At 38.2% G+C, this 21,677-nt stretch overlaps 1 long non-coding RNA gene across 7 annotated transcripts in view; it reads right to left on the bottom strand.

Moving 5' to 3' along the window:
• Positions 1 to 20,799, bottom strand: part of LOC134552944 (uncharacterized) — a 145,637-nt gene extending 124,838 nt beyond the window's left edge. For 4 of the 7 annotated variants that reach the window (XR_010080989.1, XR_010080988.1, XR_010080986.1 and 1 more), the window contains exon 1: positions 15,737 to 17,829. This is a non-coding gene — a long non-coding RNA (uncharacterized LOC134552944). Of the gene's footprint in view, positions 1 to 15,736 lie in introns of all 7 variants that reach the window. The other 3 variants (XR_010080990.1, XR_010080984.1, XR_010080978.1) reach the window with 3 other exon arrangements.
• Between the last annotated feature and the right edge of the window lie 878 nt (positions 20,800 to 21,677).

The following is a 21,677-nucleotide window of genomic DNA, read 5'->3' as shown; positions in this document are numbered from 1 at the left end:
GCTCCAATTCTCAGAAAATGCAATGGAAAATACCAGAACTAGAACAGTTCTCTGTTTTGCACTACAGCAGGTAGAACACGCAAGCAAGAATTTGTCCAACCTCCTTAAAAGTCTCCACTGGCAAAGACTGCATTCCCTGCCTATCCAGGGATTAATTTAGTTACAGCTAGAAAGTCTCTCCTAATGTCAGTCATTTTTGTTGATAAATGAACAAACTGTTTACTGTCATGACTTTGCTGGACCTGGAGATGTGTCCTTGATACATCAGAAAACTCCTTTGTGTCTCTGCAAATTTATTTTTTTTTTTTATGGAAGTCAAGAGAAACACCATTTTTCAAAAAGGTTTTACTTGGCAAGTTCTACATCGTGATCCTTTTCTTTTCTGTACTACCTGTTAAACTTCTCTTGAACACTCCACAGCCTGTCCATAATTATTCCTAAAATATAATTCTAGAACTTAGGCAAAACCTATTCCAATTGAATGGCAAAGATGAAACAGGTATCTGACCTCATATACAGTCATATTAAAGTGTGTTATAGAAGTTCATTCTTGATACTAAACACAGGCATGAACTGTCCTAATTAAATTCTGTTTAAATGTCAAGCCAGCTGCAGAGCTTCCTTACCAACACCTCACCCTGCTATTGAAACCATGTTCCAAACTCTCATTGCTCACTGCTCTTAATACCAATTTAACTCTATTGTGAAGTTACAGGGGATTTGCAGGACAGGCAGAGATGGCAACTCCAATTCCTTTTTAACAAACAATCACTCATGAGAGCCATGAAGAAGGGGGAATAGTTGCTATTTTACATTAAAGAGGGTGGCTGGCTGCAGATACACCCTAATAGCTCAACTGAAAAGTTACTAAAAAGAAAAAGGAAAACAGAAATTTGGCAGTTGGGTTGTTTTCAATGGCAAACGCATATCAGAGTCTCAAAGAGACCTGGATTACATCAGCTACGAGAACGTACTGTGAGCTGTACCTCTAAGAATTGCTCGTACCCTTTTGCTATAAGAATAAGCATCCTGAGACTCCAGGTAGCAAAGAACATGGAAATCTCTCGGGTTTTCACAGTCCACACTTACTTCCTTTCACATTTTAAATCCCTTCCCATTTGTCCCAGGAAAGTTACAGCTGCTGTTAAAGCAACGAAGATACTATTGTTCAGTTTTGCATTATTTAAATCTCAGCAGCTACTGGAGTTCATATTTTGTTTTCCATATTTCTCCTCTTATGCATTCAAATTCAAATTGACAAATGCCTTTGTATATAATTTTAAACCCTCCCCATCTCTAATGCATCAGTATCTTGTTACATAGGCTTTGATTTCATTGTTTGCAATGCTAGTATCAGCAGCATGGAATTGCCAAGGCACTAAGCAGCCCAATTTTTCTTTAATTTCTCAGAAAATTGACAGCTTTATGAACTGTCTCTTTACCTATGCCCCATAAACATGTCAGGCTGTGGAAAACCATTCTAATTAAATCCCGAGGGATTGCAATGGAAGATTATAGCTTCTTGGCAGGTTATTAAAAAACAGTTGTTCATATATACACAAATATCTGTACTAGAAGCTAGCATTTGACAGAACAGCCAAGGAATTAACCCCACTGGCAACTCCAAAAAACAGTCACCAAAAAAAACCAGAACAACAGCAAAAACAAGAATCACCACCACCAAAAAAACCCAACAATACCACCTAAGACTAAAACCCATAAACCACCAGTAAAAGAACCCAAGCCAACCAAAAAAGCCCAGGAGAATCAAGCAAGTTAATTAAAATGGGAGTGGGCCAGGACAAATGGGGGAGGTGTCCTTGTATTTGACTCCTTTCCAAAAGCTGCAAATCCAAACTCTTATGTGGAATCATCACCTTTTACCCTTGATTATAGGCATGTGATAAAAAAGAAAGCAGAAAAATTCCTGTAATGGCCTTGCTAACTGCATAGCCTTGGAGTAAGTATATTAGAGTGGACGGATAACGCAAATCATTCATTTCAGCATTATATTCCTTCTGTCTGCTCTGATCATCCAAGGGAACACATAAGAACTTCTGATGGTAAATTGTTTGTTAGAGGTCAGTGTGCAGCCTCCCCAACAAGCTCCTCAAATAACCCTGCCTTTGAGGGTAGCACCTGTTGCTCTTGACCTGAAAGAAGTCGTCCAATCTCTCATCTCAGCAAGAGATATTCAGGATTTAGATACCGAGGAATTTCTGGGAGCAATTTGATTTTGTACCCTGTGTCTGACTTTTAACAAATGAACAGTTTGCAGTGTGAAAGCAACTTCTAAAATTGAAAGCTATTTTGTTGAGAGCCTCTTGAGCCACAGTTACAACAGGCAGCTTTCGTCTCTCCCCTGGGGCCTGCCATCTTCAAAGAGAGCAGCCTTGTTACCTGAGAGGAGGAAGGGAAAGGGAACAAATTAAATGTTATTGCACCAAGGACAGCTATGAAGAAACAAGCACAGTCTCACTGAGCCAGCTGTGTAATGGGTTTTGAAACTAACCGGACTTCTGAGGAGCTATAGGTGATTTTAGTACTTATTTTTTTGAAAAATGTTCTGGTGTCACCAAATATAATCTGTCATGCAAATGTTTAGTACATCTTTGCTTAGATTTGCTCATGTTCCACGTTTATGTGAATAGAATTTCAATCAACATAAAGTATGAGAAATAGCCAAGACTTAAAATCTTAAAAGACTGACACTCAAAGATGCATTGATTTCATGGTCTGAGATGACAGGGAATCACACTTAGAGGACTCCAAGTTTTTATCTGAAGAAAACTACATTAGCTGCACTTTACATAAAAGGAGCTTTAAAAGAAATAGCTGCTACTCTGACAATACCTGTGTGAAACACCAAAAAAGCTGTGTATCAAACTGAAAGAAAGATGAATAAAGAATGAACACAGAGGTACCTGAGTATAGCACCAGATTGACTCAAGTCAACAAATTCAGAATTAAATATATCTAGTATCATCTTTTTGTGTGCACTGATAAACTGAAAATGATGCTTCAGCATCAGTTACCCAAAAATCACACTGCTACCAATAAGAGTGAAGAATCAAGTGAAGATAATAATTAAAAGGCATATTTTAGAAGTACATTGGACCTGACAGATTATTTTCATCCCTGCTAATTACTTCATTTGTTCGCTCATATAAAATATACAAGATATACCACACCTTGTCTATTACTTGGCTAGGAAATTATTAGGTGGTTTAAAAAAATACACCTGATGTAAAAAAACCTTCTCCAATGTTCCCACAGCACATTAAAGCTCCAGGATGACTACTGGCTACATTCCTGCCTTATGTGGCATCGGAGGTTTATTGTTCTGCCTCTAGAAGGGAATACATTAACAGATAATGACAAGTAGAATAAACATTGGAATTCAAACCCTGATAAGTTTGGGGTTTTTTGGATAGCTGAATTTATATTCTAAATCACTTAACAGCTTTCAACAAAGTGCCAGTCTTGGTTTGATTTAAAAAGGGGATTACTTTCTTATTCTTACCAGAAAAATATGATACAGCAAGGACACTTTCAATGTGATGGGGACATTTTCCTCCACAAATTAATACATTTAATTTTGGAAGTTATTCCATCAGCCTACAGGTTTTATTCATGGTTTGGCTTGTGTCATTCTCAGAAACTTCCATTAGTTAAAAATGCACTAATCAAACTATTTGAAGAGCGAGAAACCAAGTCAGAAACCATGCCTGTTCTTCACTAAAAAAAAAAAAAGCAAGCTGATTTGGCTTTCTACTGACAGAAGTCTATTTTATTCAAGATCAAATGGATTTTGTACATGTTCAGATAAATCATTTCATTTCTAGGCTATTCATAGTTAAGCAGTAAAAGTCTATAGCTACAGTAAAATGGTGGTAGTCTAGAGCTGAAGAAGAAAACTGGGAGGTGGGTAGGTGCTAGAAAAGGATCATGGTTACATTAAGTCACACAGTGAAGAAGTCACAGATGAAAACCCGAGGGAGGAAGTCTCACTTACAAAGGTAAGCCCTTATCCCTCCCTACCTGAAACAATGCCAGGATCGGACACCTGAATCTCCTTTATCCTCCTGTAGCATCTCAGGTCTTCCTCTGAACAAATCAGCTACTGATTCACTGTATAGAATATGATTTTACTTGGAAGGCACCTAATATATATCTTCACATACAATCACAAAAGAAGACTGCACTCTTCTGAGAAAAAAAAATGGAAGCAGTAAACCAAAAATATCTAGTATTACCTACTTTCTTATTTTATATACACAAATTAGAAAAGAGTAGAATATTTGTCTTTGCAGTTACTGCATATAACAACTACCAAATAAGGCAATGACTGTATCCACTGCAGGACCCCTTCTTTGTCAGGGGAGAAAATAAATTCTTCAAAAATAATGAAGCCACTTATATCTGAGTTCTATAACAACACCCATCTTTCTCCAAAACTTAGTGTTAACTGAGATGAATCCAGCATCCCTGCTTTCTAATAGCTAGGTTTTGTTTACTGGAAGAGGGTGTGGGGAGGGAGAAAATGACTTTGATTTATGTACCTGCAATCACAGGATGGAGAAAAAAGTCTTCAACCACAATCGTCAGTTCTCAAAATGATTCATTTGCTGGTTATAGTTGAGTGGAGACTGATTTACCACAGTATAAAAAAAATTTCTTTTCAGAAAAATGTTTACCAAAAATGTATGTAATGTATGTTAAACTCATTTTCTTGCTCTCCACTACAGTAAAGAAAACAAAAATGGGGACGACATAACATTAAGTATGAAATAATTCAGCATTTGGCCATGTTGTATATCCAACCATTGCTCAATCTCAGTGAAAGCCTAATGTTTAAGAGTTAAGTCAGGACTTTTATGGAGACACCAAGGCAAGAGAGTGGCATGAAACCTTGAGCAGCAAACTGTGTTAATTTGTAAAAAAATACGGACTTCTTGCATAGTGAGGTGTACTTCCATCACCTGGTTGTCAGTGTGCCTCTCACAACAATATCAGTGGGAAAGGAAAGTATAATTTATGAAGAAGAAAAGGTGTTTGAAGCACAGAAATGATCCTTAATTTTACCAAAGATGAATGCAGAACCAGAGATACAGTCAGAATTATTTTAGACTTTTTTTGGCAGTAACATATTTATAATTAATACTAATATTAATTAATAATTATGATTGGTTCTCTGAAAGCTCTAAAATCAGGTTCAATCCTTCCTAAAGAGCAGTGGTGACTGAACCTCTCCAGTTCAATGAAGAAGGCTAAGGAAGTTAAGTTAGCCTTTGCCAGAGGCTAGGAGTGTGAACATGAACAGTTCTCTTCCCTCTTTAATATTCATTTATACAAGTCAAATTCTGATCCCATTTATAATAACATAAATCTAGAATGACTCCTTTGCAGTCACTGGAGTGAGTTCAGATTTACTGCAGACTCTGTAAATAAGAACAGAATTTAGCCCATGCACATTTAATTATCTTGTCTAACAGATTATATCTCTTGATGAAAGAAAAAAAAAAACCCAAACTGCCTCAGACTTGGGAATGAGCAATAAAAAAGGTAGCACTGAGCAGCTCCTGCACCAGCAGGAAGGTCCCCAGGAAAGGTAGGTAAGTACAACCTAAGGGACAAAACTATTTCTTTATGTTTTTCTGGAGATCTTAAATTCTGTCAAAAGTATATTCAGCTCTGATAAATCGTAAATATACTGTAGACTTGCTCCATTTCCTAGGTGTGTTGCTGATTGTTAGTAATTTACACTCAAGATATAGCAACGATTTGCCATTGGCTTGGGGGAAATTGTTTTGCTGCCTATGATTTATAGCTATGATTTGCCTAAGAGTTTTATGAGGCAGTTTTTCCTGAATATGCCCTCAGTGAAAGGCCCCCAAACAGAGGCAGCTTACAGAGCCCCTCAGACAGTATCTTATTTCTCCTTCACCCAAATAACAGGAGACTGTTCAAATTTTGTATTACTTTCTCCCTTCTTCCTCTTGCTCAAAAGAAAAAAAAAGAAAAAGAAAATTAAGCACACCATGAGGCAAGGCAATACTGACACTATATTGACTGAATGCCAGGTTTCCATGGATTTCATGATATGTAGCACATGCCTGTCTCAGCGTGATCTGTCACAGCATTCTCAGTGACAGTGACTTATCACTTAATCTGGGCAAGGTGTGATACTTGATATCACAATGATGCAAGTGATACCTCATTACATCTGCATCTCATGGGAAGGCACATAGACCTTTCAAAGCAGAAAGGTCTGATGATAGAGAAAGAGTGCCAAAATCTCATTTCTGAATACTTGAAGCAACTGTTAAGAAGGGTCCATTTACTTTGTCAAAAATATGCCCAAGAGGATGCTCTGTGGCCTGTTACTGCTGAGTTACCTGACCAGGGAATAATGTATCTCATCAGACACGTTTTGAACCTAGCTAATACGAGAGCTCCAAACAGCTCTCAGTATTATGCCTATTTTCTGTAAACTATTTCCCTCCCTTTTTTTCTTTGTCACATATTTTCCTCAACATTTATAATCAGTTTTTGAAAATATATATGGCCAAAACTCTACCTGGATATTCACAGATGTTCTATGTTTTATTTAATTAGCAGATTCCCTTACGGTATTGATTACTTTTTATTGCTGTTTCATTAGAACTTCTGAAATAACGGGATCCCACTATTGTGCTGGAACTCGGAAAACACAGAACAACTAATTTATTATGGTTTAAATGTAGTTGCATGTTAAACTGCCCAAGGTCAGCACCAGAAATGCAGCAACCAACCTAGCAGTTGTTCATTCCATTTCAACACTTAAGTGGATTTAGAGGTTACAGGTAATTTGTTCCAAAATTATTTGTCCAGATCCCTGTCTTGCACATCTGTTCTCAAAACATTCCATAGTGAGTAGTGACCCTCAGTGGCTCATTAAAATCACTTCCAGTGACCCCAGTAATCATGTTATAAAGGACAGATGATGTCTAAGTGTGTCACACTGGAGTCCCAAAACCTAAAGTACTGAAAATCAGCACTGTAAGCAAAAGGATCATTACACATTGAATGTTTCTCTCGTATTGTTAAGACATTAGCTAGACATGAAAACCAAACAGGTTACAGATAAAATGTCATGCATATTTTCTGGCAGAAATGAGGAATCATAAGGATTTTATTTGTTAAGCAGCACCTTGAGTATGTGTTTGGCAGCCTATTTTTCTCAACGCTACCATTCTGCTTTGTAACCTGAGGTGTTACACTGTCTCTTCCTCCTCGTCCTCCAGACCCACTTAGTCTTACCTTGCCAGCACACAGGCAGCAGCATGGACCTGAAACATCCAGCAGAGAAGGAAGCATTTGCCTAACTCAGGTAGCCTCAGCAGAGAAGTTGACAAGCTGGACTATGCACCATGAACCTACATGAACTTCAGCACCTTCTCAGAGTTTTGCTTTAGTTTCTGCTTGAAGTTCAGATTTCATGTTTAAACAGAAGGAATGTTGCTTTATACATTAAACACAAATTCCTATAAGTTCAACACTACACAGTCTTTGATCACATATCATTCCCTAAACTTCTAAATATAAAAGATTTGCAGGCTGAAAATATCAACTCTTCTCTTATTTCTGAGATAAGAGAGACATTGTGAACTGTGGCCAAAGCCCATCTTCCCACTTCGATCTTAGCAGCTGAACACCTTAGCTCTAATGGTTGGCAGAGTTGCATGGGAGCATGGTGTTCAAAAGACCACTGGACACTCATTTTTGGTATGCAGTAAAATTTCTTGCTTTTATTCATTTATTGCCAAGAAGTCTAAGGGAAAGTACACATCTAACATGAAGCAGTAATGCAATTTGTACTCTGCAAAACCAAAACAAACAAACACAAAAATCTCTTCTCATGACCACACTAAAAACAGGGGAAATCATGAAGATGGAACGTTCTGCAGTGGTCCCCCAGAGCAAGAACAAGGGCCATAGCTCAAGACCACATTGCAAATACTGACTTTTCATAGGTTGGGCACAAGTTGCTGCACCTGCTCAGCATAGGATGGGCAAACAGTAAAAAAGGTAATTGTGGTATCTGCCAGAAGAATCTTAGGGTGTAGATTCAAAAGGATCAAAGCAGATTAGGTTTAGGAATTCTTGTGAATACCAATGTTGTCTGCTACTGTAGATGAATGCAAGAGAGGGATGGATTTGTGCTGAGACTACATATAGGTTCAGAAATTTAGCTTCTTACATATATGTGCATCATTCACTTGAGTAAATCCTACTCACATTACCTGTTTAAGGAATTACCCTCTTCTTTAGAGGAAATACTATGTTATTAGAAAGTAAGAATTTATTTTTCATCATGCCATCTCAATAGTATAAAATGTATGCTCCCAATTATAACTTAACACTGTTTTCAATAATATTTGCAGGAATAGCAGTTTGACTATCAGATCAAGTGTAAGTGCAGAGCTGTTGGGCCCACCAAGGTGCAAAGTGCCAAATGCCTGGGTTAATCCACACACTTATAGCCACAAAAAAATCAGAGATGAGAGCATGTTCCAATAAATATTGACGCTATCAGCTCTGAATATCAATTATATATATTTCCCTTTAAATAATTTATAATCAGTGGCAAACCACAAGTCACCTCCAGCCACATCCATAAAGTAATAGTTTTCTACACTCGGTATGCAACGAATTCATTTTGAAGCATGTCTGAACTTTTTGTCATGAGCATCAGACTGAATGCCTGTAATAAAAATGACAGGTAAATAAGAATAAATGGTTTAACGTTAGCAAGAAATAGGGCTCTGCTGTTTCACCTCTGATGACAGAATCACAAGTTTAGCTCTCCCCTGAAGTTAAATGCAATGTTCTCCCACATCAAACCTTTAACGCCTCTTTTTTTTTTCCAAGATTGCAGCAGCCCAAATGTAATTTGAGCGAATTCACGAAACACACTTTGTAAACAGATATTTATTGCCTGCAAGATAAATAGTCAAAATACATCAGATTTATTGATGCCTTGGGAATACAGTATTATGGCAGTTTAGAAAGGAACTGTGAGCAAAATCACTGCAGGAACTGACTGTGGATCTGTCTGTAAGGAGTGGGAAAAGCAACACCACAGGAAATATACAGGAGACATAAGGTTTAGGATAACATGACCAAACCAAACGCACTGTAGCTTTTGTAGCAAACATGTTCAACAGGAACATGCACATCAAAAAATTAAAAAAAAAAAAAAAAAAAAAAAAAAAAAAAAAAAAAAAAAAAAAGAAAGCTATTTTATACATTACAGGAGAAAGGCAGACTTTTGCAAAGAGGAGGGGAATAATCCATTCTACTTGTGCACTTTGGCAGCGTAAGGAGCAAGGCACTTATATTTCAGCAGGTGAGATTTAGAAAACAGTGAAAACTTTCTAATCATAGGAACAGTTAAGCCTTAAAAGAGACTGCCTAGAGTGATTGTGGAATGTCCAGTTGGAGGTTTTCATTGGGATGTTAGACAAGTATCTGTCAAAACCAATACAAGACAAACTTGATTCTACTTCTTGATACTTCACAGACTTATTTCCCATTATTCTATGAAACACTTGCAAATTGTTTTTTTAAAATCACCATTCGAATTGTATTTTACATTTAAAATTACATATGAAAACTCTAATGCTGCAGAAGGAAAATAATTTGGATTTCACTTATTTTCTTTTATATATTTTTAACTGCCTCTAAGACCACAAAAGAAGTAGTACCCTTATTGATTACACTACGTAATACTGAAATGCAGAAAGCTCTAACCTGTCAGTTGAGAAGCAGGCAACCTATGGTGTTCCCAGTACCACAGGGCCAATACAATCACCAAGAATTTTTGATATTAAGAGGTCTGAAACACTCCTATCAGTGAAGGAGTGATATGCTGCTGAATGCGTTTGATCTCGTCACTGAGACAAGATTTTAGAAGAGCAGGTGAGCTATATTTTATCTATCTATATATATAAGTATACTTATAGATATATATACACACATATACATTACACACACGTGCAGAAAGATCACCGTAACAACACTGTAGAAATTCCTATCCATTTACCTCATCTATAACATACCTAACATCGGGAACTGTCCTCCTCCTGACCTGTCCAGTCCATTTGAAAGCTTGCCTCAGATTTTCTTGATTGTTTCAATTCCACCATACTGCGTTCAGCATGTAAGCATACACTTATTTGTTGTTAATTTGTCTATTATTTTACTTTTAAAATATGCTTTAAACATTGGTCCACATAAGGTAATGTCATTAAGAATGTTATGTACAAATGTTCATTTCAAACTAGATGTGTCCTTTTTGTTCCCAGGTTGCAAAGGCCTCTTATTTTAACAAGCACCCCAATAAACATTTTTCAAAGTCTCATGGGTGTTTATTACACCAGCTGCCAGTGCTTCTGAAAATGTCTGAGGTTCTTTCAATAACTATGTACAAGATCTCATAACCCATTTTAATTTTTTTATGAGTTTCCTACAGCATGGTATCTCCTTTCATGAATTTTAGAGGGATTAGGTACATTTTGTATGGTATGGAGCATCAACTAAACCTCAGTGCCCAACAAACAATCCTTACCAGTTATATTCAACCCCCCTTCATGTGGGGGTTGAACATACACAAATGTGGAAGAAGCATCTTAACAGCATAATTGAGCCAGTGTGAACTCGAGCTGGTTGGAATCATTACTGTAAAAGCTGTTCCTACCCTGCTCAACACCAAGCTATGTGTCTTCTTACCAATTATTTCTTTATTTGAAATTTTTACACAACAGTAAGAGCTGGAAAACACTCAAGCTGCACTTTGGAAGTACACTCTACACACAAAAGAAATTTGTGATGAGGAGAGGAGTCAATTCAGTACAAACAATAATGAACTGTTGATTATTGCACAAAACAGGGGGACATGAAGGGAGCATGCACAGCCTAACTTTGGTCAGCACAGTCAGGCAAGTTGTCAGCAGAGAGAAATCATTCACTTCATAGGACCACAAAGCAGGCTCTTGCCCAAGGTGCTTTGAATTGTATTCAAAGTAATAAAACTTTTTCTACCAGAGAGGAACCCAGGGCTAACTAACTAATAGTTTACTACCTCAGTACACCATGTAATGGGTCTAATTTTCTTTCAGATCTTTACAACAGGTTAAAGATGACAACAGCCACTTCCTGGAAGACATTTGTTTCTCTTTTTTCTGCTTGACTCTGAAAATCATCTCCACTCTTCTAACATCTGACGTGTGCAGGCTCCCCAAGACAAACAAATCCATGTGTAAGCAGACTGTTTGTTTTGAGTTCGAAAAAAACTTCATTGAGTCATTCCTCATAAACCAAACAGATGACATTAAAGGAAACAGTGGATAATCTCCTTTTGCCTAATAAGGGTTATGAACAAGTGCCAAAAATATTTTCACTGATAATATAAACTGATTTGAAACAGGCTGGCTGCACTCTAGATTGCAGTGGTAGACTGGTGTTCGCTCCTGTATACCTAATTTATGGACCATCTCCTAATGCCTAGATGCTGCTCTTCATGGGAAATATATCTAGCCTACTTTATATCTATGTATGCCTAACAATCCTTTAATGAGATACAATTCAGAGAGGCTAGTATCCACAGGGGTGATTTAGAGAACTCCTCCAAAGTTTTTTGCAGCTCAGGACTTCTGACCAGCCCTGTCAGATGCTTGCCCTGCTTAGGCAATCTCTTCAGCTCCTCAGTATTGCCTCACAAACTTCCTGTGCACATGGAAGGTGCTTTCTACCCATGAGCTAAAGCTGACTTACAGCATCCAGCTCTCCACAGCCAGCCTGACAAGGTCCCCAAACTGGCTCAGAGCTGGGCCTTGGAGAGTCAGAGCAGCAGCACAACTTCTGAGCTGTCAAACCAAAAGCCAGGCAGTGTAAAGATACCTCTACAATGTCCTGCTGTTTAGGTGATCCAACACATCAGGAAATGGGGATTTGTAAGCTTTTTTTTTTTAATAGTTTTTATTTTAGTTTAAAATGAGCAAACAAAATTAAGAGTCTGCAGATCCACTGGAGTAAAATAATAATCTTGCGACATAGCCAGTCCAGCTTGAAACTGACCACCCCCTATTGTTTGGGTTTATGGTTTTTTGGGGTTTTTTAAAGACTCAAGACTCAACCCTTGATCTCCCCCCCACCTCCTGATATCCTTAAAGATATCAGTAAGGATAGAACAGAATAAAATTTGAAATGTAAACTGAGACATAAATTAATCAATAAAGAGAGTAACTGAAATAAATCCTTCTTTTAACCCCTCTGAGGTTCCAATGCTAGCTCAGGCCTTAGAAGGCTTTGGAGGAATATTTCATGGACAGGACAAAGGACTCCAAAAGAGACTTTGACCCCCAGCTGCAGTTCAAGACGTTTATTCCAGGTGGTGTCCAGAGAGAAAAAGGGCGTGCACAGAGGGAGAGGGTCTTTTCTTAGCTCCTGCCAGGGAGGGGCAGTTTGGGACACAGCCAATAGGGTCAGAAAGGGGAGGAAGGGTTAAACGACATGGTTATAAGCTCTAGGGGTCCCTGATGGGATAGAAACTATTACCACAGGGGAATGTAACAAGTAACATCATGTGCCATCTATCACTCAAGTCCTAACCTGGCTAGCCAGAGCAACTGCCCAGGTATTCCAATATAGGGAAAAATTCCCTTGGGCATAAGGAATTCCTTCACAGACAAAATTTTGAAGATAGACTTTGTCATTTAAGGGAAGTCAAGACAGAAATTTAATTTTTAAACTATTTCTAGGTTCTCTCTTCCCAATGTGACCCTTAAGACCCTTTCCTTTGATTCAGTATCAGTCACCTTGAGGTGGAACCACAACAGGAAGCTGAAATGCCAAATGACTGGAAAAAAACCTGTTCTTGTTGTACTCCTGACCACACCAAATGAAAAGAGCACAAAGAGCTCATTTTCTTAAGTCTCCCAAACCCATTTCCACCCCAAAGAGCCACAGAAAAGCCTCAGATAAACATCCAGATCTTTGATTGTTTATGCAAACTGAACACTTCACAGGTTTTTGGAGACTAGCCCATCACTAAAAGGAGTAAGAAAAGCTTTCGTTATGCAGAATCCAAGAGCTTTTGTCTCCTTCATGGCTATGATCAAATACCAGTGGTTTTTTCCTCTTATTTTCAGATTTCATCCAGCAGACAGAAAAACAGACAAGCACACTGTATGATTCAGGTAGGTTTTCTTTTTAGAATTTACAGATTAACATAAACAAAACCAAATTCTAAGTGCAGTCCAAACAAGTCACACTAAGAGCCCAATGCTATGGGTCAAATTCCATTCCCGCAACAATTTTACCCAAAACAGATGTATAGCTAAACTTACAAAAACATGTGAGTCCCTGTTTTGGCTGCTGGTTAAGAACCTCCTGTGCAGTTTATTCCTGTCAAGGGCAGAAGTAAGAAACTGCAGGAAAAAAAAAAAATTACCCTCAGAAGCATACATGCAAAACTTATTAACTGACTCTAATTCTCTAAGTACACATGGAGAGTGAACAATATTGATTTTAGGGATATTCAGTATTTTAAAGTAATTGGTTTTCCTCTAGCACAGCTCCCCATCTCCACCAGCCTTAAACGGACAATGATGCAAAGATTCAAGCCCAGGATTTTTCCACATTGCACTAGATTTTCTAGATGACTCTCAAATACTCCAGATCATGCACGTGACTCAGAATACAGCAAAAGCTACTCAGTGAAAACCTGATATTTCAAAAAACTATAAACTAGGAAGACCTATAATAGATAACATTTTAAAAAGAAAAAAAAAAAAAAGAAAAACAAAACCTACAAACAAACAACAAACTAGTGAGAAGGAGTTTATTATGGGCTTGCCTGCAAAGTGTAACAGAATGTCTTCCATCTCACCCTACCCTCACATCATGAGCTCACTAAGAGGTGACAGGCTTCACAAAAAAATCCCCAAATCCACAACACAGGCGTGGCAGAGAGAATCCTCCCCCAAGGGGCAAATTCCTTCTTCTGGGCAGAGGCTGATAAAAGCGTTAAGAGGCCCAAGAAATAGTTCTGTGGTGTTAGTGCTTATGGTATATGATCCCAGGCAGGTCCAGAGGAACCATCTAGCGTATCTCGGAAGATCTGTTCATGTTTTTATACCTCTACAAACACTTTCCCCGTGGAAACTGAAGGCAGCAATTAACAGGAAACAGAGGGAGTACAATGTACCGCATGTATGCTTGTTAGCAAAGGTGCCCGGTCTTGTTTCTTCCAGAAATTTATAAGGAGAAAATCCTGCACCACAAGTAAGACCTCTGCTTTATCTTAATATTAGATAACCTGGAGTTAAGGGCTAATGTGACTTTTAGGCAAACCAAGTCGAAAGGCAGTTGGTCCCAGCTCAATATGTATTGAACTGGAGAATAAAGATCACTGGAGCACGAAAGGTATAGCATAAGACTAGCTATGAACCTAATTACTTGAGTAATTGAATGAGAATATACCCCACCCTAATTATAAGCAATAACATTTTTTAAGTAAACTAACTATAAGATGTCAATATATGATAATCAAAAATATGCAGCATAGCTCTTGGATTTTGTGGGATCAATACATGTCCTCTAGTGGCATTCTAAACTGCTTCCTTTGTATGGGTCGCTATATCATCGTTTAACAACCTCCACCTAGCCCCACTAAAGAAAAGAGAAATCTGAATTGTTTGGATTCATGATTCACTCTGCCAGAGTGGCACTTGGAGCCCTCCTGTCCTCCCAAGGTGTGGCTCTTGCCGCAAATCCAAGTCCTCCCAGGCGTCCCATGAGACAGGGTTCTCAGCCTCTTCCAGGGCGTTCTGTGATCTCCCTTCAGGAAAGATCTCGCATCCCTTCTGTTAATGCTGATGGTGTGATTTCTGTTAAGGCGAGCTTTCATTAGCTACAAATGAATTTTTATTTTTTTTAACTGCTTCTCCGGTACTGACTTTGTTCAAGGTCTTTTACACACACACAGCATCTTTACAGCCGTACAGCTGAACCTGGGCGGACAGTTCTGACATCTTTCCTCCTTTCCCTCCTCATGATTTTGTTTTATGCTTACTTTATTTGTGAGTGCAAGAAAAAAAAATAAGTAAGGGGAGGGTTTAGCCTTGATTGGTCTGAATCCTTAAGGGCCAGAAGTTTCAGACCTTCTAATAGATTTGTGCATGCCGAGTTTCATAAGGGACAAAATGTTTCATGCTTTCTCCAAGTGGTGCAAAAGCACAAGCCTGGTTCTCTCGAGTAACAAAGATTGTTTCTGAGCAGCTTTTCCCGCGGCACCGAGTGATGTAAAGGATGATTGGCAGGGTGCGTGGCTCTGAATAAATGAATAGCACACATATGTTCTTTTTTATTTTTTCCTCTTTTCCTTTTTCCGCCTCTCCTCCGAGAGGCTTTCCAGCCCCATTTCGGAGCGCGCACTTGCAGAGCAGCACCTGCCTTTTGCTGGCTTCTTTCGGGAGACCTGGCGGGCTGACACTGCCGCGGCCCAGGGCTCGCTGAACAAACTCTTGAGGCAAAAAAGCCATTTTTGGGGGGCTTCTTTCCGGCGCGGGGCCCGGCGGCCGCCATCCGCACGCCCACACTGCCACCTGCCGGCACCGGCCCAGCGCATCCCGGCGCACGGGGGAGCGAAAAGAACACAGTAAAATAAATTAAAAAGGGAAAATGACATTACCCGTGTTGCTTTGAAAGGTGGAGAGCTTCCTAGTAGTGTCCCGAGAAGAGACAAGAGTCCCTGCGCAGCTGGGCGGGAGGTGTTTTGTGCTGGACGCTGCCAATGACCCGAGTTGCTGACTGCACCCGGTGGAGACAGCGCAGCGCCCCGCCTGCATCCAGCCCTGGGGAGCTCCGACAGCTCTCACTGGGCTCAGCAAACAGGCCGCTGCCAAAGAATCACTTCCAGTTCTTGTCAAACGTGCTCGGAGGCCGTACTTACTTTTTAAGGACGATTATTGATCTGCGGTTGCACAGTGGCCATCCATTCCGTTTATCCCCTTCGCCACTAAGAATTGTGTCACAAGTTCCCAGTTCAATGGAATTAGATCATTTGGGCAATCGCCAGTTTCACACGAGTTACTTTAATTCCTCTGCTGTCACACACGCTGTCCTTCCCATGACAATACTTCCTGATACTCCTGCAAAACCTGCTGGATCCTAGCACTGTTCTGAGGTAGTGGTGCCTCCTCAGACACCAGAAGCCCACAGATAATTGTACCTTAGCTCCTGATCTTGGAACAGTGATGCACTGTATCAAGTCATGAGCCAAAACAAACAAAAAAAAAAATTTAAAAAACCCGAACAAAAACAAAAATCAGAAGGTCTCTCACCATCTCATTGCCACAGTCACATTCAAGACTTGTGCACAGAATTGAAGAACCATAATTTAAACAGAGCACTTGAATTATCACCGAAAAAAACAACCGTGGTTTACAAATAGAATTTAAACATGTTAACTGATCTTGTTTTTTGTGTGAGGAAAGTTTCCTTCACCCAAGTGCTTACAGTAAACAAATTTGAGGTCCACTACTCCAGTTGGCAGATGAAAAAACAGAATGGTATTCCACAGTGAGGTAAATTCTTTTTGTAAGAAAAAGGAAAATTCTACCTTCCTTTTTGGGACAAATGCTATAGAATACTGTGTTTCCGGCCAAAAATTCTTAACAAAGAAACCAGTGAAAAAACATACATCAAATTATTCTGGCAGATCCAGTAGACCTTCAAGGCTTCTAGAATATACAACTCATTACATTTAAGCTGTCAGATACAAAAATAACACCAATACCTTGTAATTCAGGTGACCAATCATGCAGCCAAAGTATCTCAGCATTTCACAGGATGACAACAGGGAAAAATCAGATAATGATTCATGGGCTAAAATGTGTTTTATGTTTACAGTTAAAGCAGCACAATGGAAAAAACAAAACAAAACAAAACAAAACCAAAAAAAAAACCCCCAAAATAAAACCTCCACAAAAATCACCCCAGAAAAAAAAATTGCAGGAAAAACATTCTAAATGTACTTCAACCAGCTTTAACTATGACTTTTGTGGCTGTTCCTACATCAGAGAGCATTGCTAGTGGTTCTTCAACTGATTTGTGTTCACGTAAAACACCTCCATCAGTAAAATTCTCACTCAGCCTGCCATCCTAGGCACAGGGACATGAGAACTAGCCCTGCACAGAACAGTTTGCCCTTTCTGTATCAACTCCAGGTTCTTTATACTCTTTCCTGCATTCAGCACCTCCAGAACTAGACTTAGAGGGTATGAAGCTGGAGGAATTTAATCTCCAACTCATTCTGAAGATTCCTGTAAATCTATTAGACTCTCTACAGCAGCCTACCTAACCCAGCAGCTCAAAAAGTTATCATTAAAAACAAAAATCAAACCAACACCAAAAAAAACCCCCAAAAAAACCAACACACACAAAAAAAAAAAAACCTCTGCAGTCTTTTACTTGTCCTACTTGCTGAGTAGTAATGCAGTTATCCAGAGAGGTTCTCTCTGCACTCTCAAGTTTTGGAACTCCTGTGCAGTCACATCAAAGTAGCAGCCTTGGCCACAGAAGCTCCTCCGGCTGCTCACAGGTGGACTAAAGGGCTCACAGTTATTTCAGTAACATTTACTGCCCTCACAGACCAGATCAGATAAAACATCATCTTACTGTAATCACACGAACTGAAATCCCTTCAAAGTCACAAAAAAAACCAAACCAAACCAAACCAAAACAAAAAAAAAAAAAAACAAAAAACAAAAAAAAACCCCAAAAAACCAAAACAAAACCAAAAAAAACCAAACAAACAAAAAAAAAAAACCAAAACAAACAAAAAAAACCACCAAAAAAAAAAGCAACAGCACAACTCAAAATTATCCATCATCATAACTGTTCAAAAATAAACTCTCTCTCTCTTCAAAAATTCTCACCATACCTTCTGCTGGTTAAATCCCATGGGGGTAGTCAATATTTCTTTTAGCTTTTAACATGCTACTCTTCAATTTCATGAGCTAGCATCTGTGATTCTGAACTACAGATAGAAATAACTAGGATACAGAAATAATTCCATGTATTTACAACAGCAATGTTCTGGGAGTTTGAAACCTTCAGAAAGCCAGCTGGTGCACAAACAGAACATAATAAATACAGAGATCTCTTGAAGATCACTATTGAAGAAAGTCCCTAATAAATGGTAAAAAAAAAATTTGGCTCTCAGTCATGTGCCTGCCCTGAATCTCAAATCCATTTTGGTATCAAAATTATCCTTTTCTTGAGCTGGCTTAACAACAACTGTAAAACTACATGGATTATTTTTTTCCATATGAGACCTTAAACTGTTTGGAGCATCTCATTTTTTCTGTAAAAACTGTCTCAAGCATTTGAGAGGAAAATTTTCATTTCCATTCTATATGTTTTAAATGAAGAAAAGATTAGAAATATTTTAAATTTTCCAGAGCTATCCTGTCCCTTCCAAGACTATAACATTTTGGAAAATGGACTATTTAGCAATTGATCTACATTCATTCTTAATTAAAATTTCAGTGAAAATAATCAGTGAAGATTTTAATGAGAAAAGAACATGGGTCATTTTTGAAACTTGGATAACAAAAATAACTTTCTCCCAAAAAATAAAGGGGAACAATAAGTTTATCAATTAAGTTTAACAATTAGTTGTGGGGTTTTTTTCCAAACAGCTTCAAAAAGGAAAGAAGAAGAAAAATTATATATCAGAAAATCTGAGTACTGTATTGCCAACATTTAACTGAACACCCCTATATCCTGTTAATTTCCCCAATCATCTGAAATGACATATTTCAGTTGACTGAACAAAATGCTTGTACTTAAGGTTCCAAAAAATGTTTGGGCAATTTGAGTTTCTACACTGCCCACTGAAAATTTCACCAAAGTCTTTGCACTGCAGAAATCAGCAAACAAACATTTTCAAGTCACAGAATACTGAAGCATTACAGGGGCAGTGGTCACTCCTGCATGGGAAATGGGGGTGCTCAGAAGTAGCCATTAGTATTTGTAGGCAACTGCTTCAAAATTATTGGTATAAAGTGAATATTCCACATTAGTTACTTTTCAAGGCTGAAACCTGCCATAATTTACCTAGGCAGCATCCCCACAGCACACACCCAATCAGTGGATGACACAGCCTGTTTGGGGCAGAGCTTCTGCTCTGACTGCTCAAGACTTCTGCAGGGAAAGGGAGGTCATCTGGAGGTTTCCCTGTTCTTCAGTTTAGATCCCCTGACTGCCAGAATTGCAGAGATGAAGGAAAAAAGAACATGGGGTTCTACAGTGTCATAGCTCAGGATTCTGAAAAAAGGTTCATTACTACTAAAAGCAAGATGTTCATATAATTTACACCATTATTTGTGTCAGGACTTAATTTCGCTCAGGTACTTGTTCTGGTCACTATTAGGTCAAACTGAACCCCAGATCAGAAATAATTGATTACTCTTTGTTGATCTTTCTGTTAAAAAAAGCGTTGGAAAAATTAGCAGCAATTATTTTCATCTCATAACTGTGAATGATTCTTTAACAGATTCATAACAAAATTTAACACAGAAAATATTCCAAAGCACAGCTCATATCAAAAGTGATCAGTAGGAAATAAACATCACTAAACCTGGCTTTTCTTTGCTAAGAGACACAGTATGGTAAACTTCCCTACAAGGTAATCATTCTGAGAGCCTTCTAACATAAAGGTCTGCATGAAATTATTCTCCAGAACTAAAATTTAACAGGGTATGTTATCCACACTGTTGTTTTTAGCAGTATAAAAAAAAATAAAACAAACAAACAAAAAAAATCAATCCCACAGATTGAAGAAACACAGTGAATAGGAAAAAAAAGTTTCATGATCTTGGAAGAACAGTATTTCTGCAAACATAATTAGACACCAAATCCACAATACACAAATATTAATAGCATTCATAACTATGTAGAAGCATGACACCCATTGGAAATCAACAAGATTTTATCTTAGGTGCAAAGTCAAACCTCTAAATACTTGTAACTAGTCCAATTTACTTATTTATATTAGTATGATTTACTCATTTAAACTAGTGAAAAATCTGAAATAAACAATACTATAAAATTTGGAAGCACAGATAATGTTATCTGGAGCATCACAAGTTCTTGTGAAAACTTGTTTTACAGATTTCTTAGAGATTCAACCCTGAAGTCATGAGTGCATCAGACTTAATTAAGAGAGAGTTAAAATATTGATAACCCCTCGGTTACAGAGGATAGACCAAAACCATGAACTCTGAAAACTGTCCCAAAAGCTAGAGGGAAATGAAAATAATTGATTTTAATCACAAATTTATAATTGGTGTTACTTATAAACTGTGGCTGTTGGTACGACTGGGCTACTACATACCTAAGTGAGATGGCATCTTCTCCCTTCCTAATGAAATATGCTGCCCTGTGTCTGTGACTAAACCGACCTCTCCCTTTTTTCACCATGGTCTAGGTCAAAAGTGTGCATCCTTAGTGTGCTTCAACTCAAGTGTGAGGCATCTTTGCTTTGATTTCCCTTAGAAAACAGTCCAAGGGGTAGCTGAAGAGAGATCATTGCAAGCTGTAGTAAATATGCTGGCCTGCATAATCAATATATCTATCAAGATTAAAGCCCCATCAACAACCGTCCCTGCTGCAAAATTTAGACAACTTTTTCTGTAAGTAACTCAGAGAAACTAATGAGGTCTGTATTCCTATGAATTTGTACTTGTTGGATCATCTAATGAAACCCAAACTAACTCCATAATGCATCTGTGGTGCCTTTCTCTTGTGCAGATTCCCAAGAGTCCAGTGTGTGAGCTCAGCTTGCAGTCACTTTGTCAGCTGCTAGTATTAACTCCCTCTTCCTCCATACATTTCTGAAGCTCATGGACACTTCATTGCTTCAGAACTGCTCCTCTTCTGACAAATCTGGCTGAAGATTTCCAAGAGTTTGGACATCATGAGGATGGTCAGAAGGAGGAATAAACAACAGCAGAGACAGACACAGTGACCACCTCAGCCTCCTCCCTAGGAAACCAAACTAAAAGAGAAAACATATTTGCAGAATTATGTGCTGAACTTGTTTCTGTCAAATGAGTGGCTGTTCATTTTAATGCAAAAACACTAACTGAATTAAACTTACTTTGATTAAATACAGCTAATTTTGAAATGTATGTCGGAGCACTTCAGTGCTACAGAGCTCAGAGTTTTTAAGAGACTGACAAGAACGTACTGAATTTTTTTCCAATCTATTTGAATTACGCTTTTATAATGGCAGAATAATGGCAAGATTAGTCTATTTTATCATGATTAAATCTTGATTAACATATTAAATAACCATTGTATACTAATTAACTCTATTAAATGCAATGTCCAGTACATTGTTCTACTTCTGTAGACTTCCAGTGAAAAAATAACTATCATTAGTATGGTTATTTCTTATACAGTGCTTTTAGGATCTAGTACAGAGTGTCACTATGGACTAAATACCTTAAAGATTTTGATAAGCTATTTGGAAAGACATTATTTTTAAAGAAATTTCCAGATAAGTTGCAATATGAACAGAAAACAACACATTATTTTAGAGAGCATTTCCAAACATGCCCTAT

This window comes from Prinia subflava, chromosome 1 (assembly GCF_021018805.1).
Source record: "Prinia subflava isolate CZ2003 ecotype Zambia chromosome 1, Cam_Psub_1.2, whole genome shotgun sequence".
NCBI classification, from domain to species: Eukaryota; Metazoa; Chordata; class Aves; order Passeriformes; family Cisticolidae; genus Prinia; species Prinia subflava.
Note: the sequence above shows the minus strand (reverse complement) of the source record. Positions and strands in the feature narration are given on the sequence as shown.